The sequence below is a fragment of the Neopelma chrysocephalum genome, unplaced genomic scaffold (genome assembly GCF_003984885.1).
Source record: "Neopelma chrysocephalum unplaced genomic scaffold, ASM398488v2 Primary Assembly neopelma1_96476, whole genome shotgun sequence".
Classification (NCBI taxonomy): domain Eukaryota; kingdom Metazoa; phylum Chordata; class Aves; order Passeriformes; family Pipridae; genus Neopelma; species Neopelma chrysocephalum.
In genome coordinates, this window is record NW_020925122.1 from 135,964 (window position 1) to 142,040 (window position 6,077).

The window sequence follows — 6,077 nt, forward strand, 5'->3', positions numbered from 1 at the left end:
ACAATGATCATAAACATAGAAGAAGCCAGGAAATTTACAATAGGACAGAAAATGACTGTGTTAGTGTCCCACACAGTGTCAGCAGTACTGGAACAGAAAGGAAATCATTGGCTGTCACCCTCCCAGTTTCTGAAATATCGGGTAATCCTGGCTGAATCAGATGACATAACCATTCAGGTGACTAACACTGTTAACCCAGCTTCATTCCTAGAAGGAAGAATCTTGGCTGCACCTGTCATGCTCGACTGCCTGGAAACCATTGAAGCAGTGTGCTCCAGCTGCCTGGACCTTAAAGAAGAACTGTAGGGAACATGTCCCGAGGTGCAACAGGTAGGCACCGAAGCTAGGGGACATGCGCAGAGCCAGACCCTCCTATTGGTTAAGAGTCACGTGGGATCAAGGTATAAAAAGGCGCGCGTTCTTTAAATAAACCTCTTTGTTTACCACCTCACAGAGAGTGTGCCATGATTTCTTTATTATATAAAGGCAATGCCACGTGCATGCAACATATGGCGACCCAAAGGGACCGAATCTACATTAGATCAGATATTTTAAAACCTGTACCAGGTTCTATCGGTAGGATCTCCGGTTATCATTTTAGTTTTATAAAGTGGGAGTCCTTTTACCGAAAAAAACATAGACGTCTGTAAACGTTGCCTTGGGGGAGTCCAAGGAACGAAATTTGAGCTCAAAAAAGATAGGTTAGTGCACAGAAAAAAGAAGAAAGAAGAACTCGCCGAGAGATCGGAGCGGGCGGGCACCGGAGAAAGCGGAGCGGACCGAAACAACATCGCAGCGGTGAGTGAGCTGAAAGGCAGCCTGCGCGGCCAGGACTGCTCCCCGACTGGCAGCGTGACCGCAGCCCGGACCCCCGAGCCGCGAGCCGCGCAGAAATCGCGGGGAAACCCCTGCCGCGCCACCGCTGCCGCCGCGGCTGAAACAGCCACGCGGACCGGCGCCGCAGCTGCCCGCACCACCCCAGCCACCCCGCCCGGACCCCCGCTTTGGCTGTCTGCCTAGCAGAAAGCCCCCAGCTCCACGCCGCCCGCCTCCCCTGCAAGCGTTCGCTGCCCCTTCTCCGGCCCCGCCCCCCGCTCACAAGCCGCGCGGGACAGGGGAAGCTACACCGAACGCCCGCAGCCCCCAGACCCACCTCGCCTAGCGAGCCCCCGCCACCACCTTCTGCCGACCCACGCATGCGTGTACCCACCGCGTGAAGCCTCAGCGTAGAGGAAAAACCCCCCCGCGGCGCCTAGCGAACCGCGGGACACCCGGAGCCGCTCCCCACCGACCCCCGGCCGTCTGTAAGGACCACACCGACCCTTAAAATCGAGAAAAATCGCCGAAAGCCGCCGCGAACCCACAGAGAACCTGTTGGCGCTTTTGCCGCCGCTTCCGCGCCGCCGCTGCGCCAAAAGGACCGCCGCCGCCCGAGCCGAGCCCCGAGCCCGCCCGAGCCGTGAGAGGACCCCGCGCCAGCCGCCGCCGCAGCCGCAGCAGCCCGAGCCGCCAGCGACGGAGGAAGCACCGCCGCCGCTGAGCCAGGAAACCAGCCGACCAGAACCAGCAGCCACTAACTACACAAAGAACTTCTGCCCGCGCGCATCCAAACCACCGCGAAAAGGTAAACTGAAGAACTTTTTCCTCACCGCAATTTCAAAAGACACACATTCACCCCACACAGCCCACGAAAGGACAACACAAGAGCATAACACCCATAAGCACCCCCCAATAACACTGCCCTCAGCAGCCGCCCAACTTTTAGGCGTAGGGACACAAACGCCCAAAGTCTGGCGGGGGGGGAATGGGAGATGTTCGTGAATTGAGCACTGAGTCAGAAGCCCAGGGCCAAAGGCACACGGGCCGTTGGGAGGGGACGGAGCCTGAAATGCGAGATCCCCACTCATGGGACCACCGCAGAGGGCTCCGTCACGGTGACCGGGGGGGCAAGCCAGCAGAATCGCCCCCCCGTCCCGCGGATGACTGCCGGCCACGTGTAACCTCATGGGTGCCGCCATCTTGCCCATTAAAATGCCCGGGTACTGAACTGTCTCTTCTGGTCCCTGAGCCGCCCCGTCCCACCCATAGGCGCGAGGGGGGAGGTAGCCCCGCCCCCTCGCCGCCTCCGACACCCGCCCACACCCCCCCACCGGCAACCGAGGCTACCGCAGCCACGGGGAGGGGGGGAAGGGGGGAGGAGGAGGAGGAATTCTCAGTAGTTCCGTCGGGAAGCAGCAGGGAGGCAAACAGGGTAAAGTCGGATAACAGGTGGGAAAACAGGGGTAAGGCGATTCAACTGGGTGGCCTGAAGGATAATCAGGCATACTCAAATGAATTTAGCCAAAGCCACGCCCCTCAGCCTGAGCTTCTACACGGAGCTATTCAGAGGCTGAGGCAATTGGTAAGAGATAGTGGCATATCCCTAAATGATGCCTACGGGTACCCGAGGGCATCGAATTCCATCCATTTTTCCACCTCACATGACACAGAACATGTGCACTGCTTATCTGACTTTCGGGAGAATGGTGCCAATAACACACCAAACACCCCAACTGGTATAACAGTAAATCCATTGACTGGAGAAGGGAGACACAGCACAGCAGGTGCCCAATTGATTCACTCCCGAGAAAAATACAAAGTAACAATCAAACAGGCGCTGAGAGCCATGAGAAGGCTTCTCACCACAGACAAAAACAGCAACCTGCCCAGCACAAGAGTGTTACACAGTTGTGCTGAGCAAAACTCACGACATTTAAATTGGCTGCGGACTGCTTTGCACAGGCAAATTGAATACAATGAGGCCAGAGAGATGCTGTATAAGCAGTTGGCTTCTGATAGGGTGAATGCAAGCTGTGAAAAGGCTTTGCAAACCCTCTCTGGAGGGGTTGAACACAGCACCGCTGAGCTGGTTCAACCTTACCTAGGATTTAGCTCTGAGGAGCACCAATCTGCCTCTCTAGCTGTGGCCCTAGAAGCCCAGCTAGGAATACAAAAAGAGGCCAGACTTAGAGCAAGTGGTGTCAGGTGCAGTAGCACTGACCGCTCTCAAGGAGATTATATCTGGAGACCCCTTTGCAGCAATGCCCCAAAATACTCTAATGGCAAGGAATGGGCTGAGTTACACCCAGGGTGCCGAGGGCGAAACAAGTGCCTTGCTGCCAGCATCGCCCTGCTTGTTGCCGTCCTGCTTGCTGCCTTCTGTGCCACAGGCTTTCATGTGCCAGAAAGGAAACAGCTCGAAGCAGGCCCCAAAGTGACAACAAACAGCCTAAACAATGCCCTTATATACTGCACACCCAAGAAAGGTGACAGATGGAAAATGCTGCCAGACACTAGAGCAGTAAGCGCAGTCATAAAGCATGTAGGAGCACAGCAGCATGGACTGCCTTTACCCGATGTGCTCCCAACGAGTTGGCCGCTATTGGTAACTGATTCAAAGATTTGTTCCTCTACCACCTTCCTACACCCTGAGGATGTTCCAAGGCTTGCCTGTCCCATCATGGCCTTGTGCACGGCCTATGCAAGTATATTGCTGGGCTGTCTGTCCTCAGGAGATGCAAATAGCCAAGCAAGATATCAGACAACCACGATACACCCCCATACAGGTAGCATACCAATGAGCATGACCACAGGAAATGAACTGCCTTTTACTCTTACTGCTCTAATCCAAAATGTCCAAGATGTAGGGTTACAGCTTGCAGCAGAGAAAATGCAGCAACCGTTACCCTGGACTTCCCTTGGACAAGAATTCATGCAGCAAAAGATTCTCTACAACTGCTGCAGCTCAAGGTAAAAAACACTTTATATTTACACGAGTTGCAGAAGCTTTAAGGGGCCACAAACCGGTTAAGGCCTATTTTAGGCTTGACCACAGAGGAGCTACACCCTCTGCTTCAGCTGCCAAAGGGAGACTCCAGTCCAATGTCTAACAGGCTACTGATACCGGAAGCCAAAAGAGTGTTAGACATTAGTACCAAGGCAATAGAGAGAGGGATAGGCAGAAGGAGAAATCCTGAACTACAAATATGCCTGACCCTCATTCCCAGCAGGTATCAACTATTAGCAGCCTTGTTACCGTGGGATCAGACTGAAAAAGACCCACTGCAACTTCTAAAGTGGCTAATTTTGCCCCATGCACCATCTAACACTGTGTGGACTGTTAATGAGATGTATGCAAAGCTTGTCATTCAAGGCAGAGAAGGACTGCAGGAACTGGAAGGAGGGGACCCTGCCTTTACCACCATCGACATGCCAGCTACGAAGGACAATTTGGATAGGATGCCAGCTGAGGACGCAAGGTTCCGAGCTGCCTTAGCAAGCTTTCATGGTAAAACTTTAATGCATCTCTCAAAACACAGGTTGTGGGCAAAGACAACTAATCTACCTTCAAAAGCCACGACCAGATGCAAACACGGACAAGTGAAAGGCTTCAGGGCCTTCACACCTGCATCTGGAAACAGCATAAAAGGCTGTAATAACTCAGGTAAAATCCTGCTACAAAACAAGGGAAGGACAGACGCAGACCACGAACCACAGCTGTGCAGGTTCTGGAAATGACCTCGTCTGTATTGTCTTGGGAACGGTTATCAAGTGATCTTTGAATGTTATAACTGATTTCTGTTATGTTGCAAGTTGATGCCTCATCTTGAAGGTTTGTTTGTTTGAGATGTCCTAGTGCTTACTTGTTAATTGAAATGCGTTCTGTTTGGTTTCTTGTGAATTACAGAAGGTTTGGATTTTCATACACATGCATACAAAGTAACACAATGACAGGTAAGGGCCAACAACTGATAAAGAACTAAGTGACTGACAAATTAACAACATTTAACATCATATCTAAGGTCTTGAAGCAAGCGAAATTGTCTAGTTCATTTTTCCATCAGAACGCAAGATCCTTAAACAGACAATTCAAATAACATTCAATTAGCTCAAGACTCCATCATGTCACGCCCAAACTGTCAAAAAATCACAACAATGCCATCTCAGAATGCATTAACCCCACATGGTTAATTGCAAATGAGATTGAGCAAACAGATATCACATACATCTCTGAAATGGACATATTATAAGATGTACATGTAACAGTAGGTATATACCAGCACCACATAACCTACACAACACCCACTGCGGAAAAGACCAAAAGTGTGAGACACTTTGGCTTAGTTGCCCAGCAACTCTTGATCCATAATATTCACAGTAAAGCAGCTCTATCCTATCAAATAGGAAAATTCTTATGTCACAAGTGTTCCACACTCACTCATTACACAGGTAATTACACAAAGAGCACAAAACACAACAAAACAGTGTCAACTAAACAAAAAAGGGGGGGAGAGAATCTGTATAGCTAAAAGAATATCTGTGAAAAACCATGTATGTATTAATTTTCAAATTGTGACAAGCTGGAAACATGTGAGTATGAAAGGTAATACAAACCCCAGGCTAGTGTACCTCTCCCAAAACATCGGTCATGGTAAAGGATTTGGTATCTGGGCAGTGGACGGAACCACTAAATCTGATTTGGGAGAGAGGCTACGCTGGTGAGTCTGAAGAAAAGAGTTAAAATGAACCCCTTCCAGGTCTGTTGCACCCCACAAGGTACAAAATCACATCAGCAAGAACCAGAATGACGCAGAAGTTATAAGAAGGTTATGTTTATGTTTAAGGTTTACTTTAAGGACGACCAGTGTGGCAAAAAACAGTTTATAAAAACCCATGAATGTGTGTGTATGATGCGTGAGTTGATGGCCATCAAAGCTAATGAAAGTGTGAATGAACATGAGTGTTGTATGTCTGGACAAATATTGAAACACTAAACACCTCACAAATAACAATACCTCCGCCACAGGGTCATTTAAGAGAATTTAGTTTTGCTAAACTTAGCCTGTTTCTTAATAAAGTTGTATTCCCCAGTTATTTAAAACCCTCAGGTTAATAAAGTTTACAAGTTTGCACGGTTAGGCCAAGGCCTATAGATTAATAAAGTTATTTCTCCAAGTTGCACTACCCTATAGGAATATAAGAAAGTTTTAAAAGGTTCACAATAGGACTATAAGAGGCCAAGGCAAGCAGTATGCTGG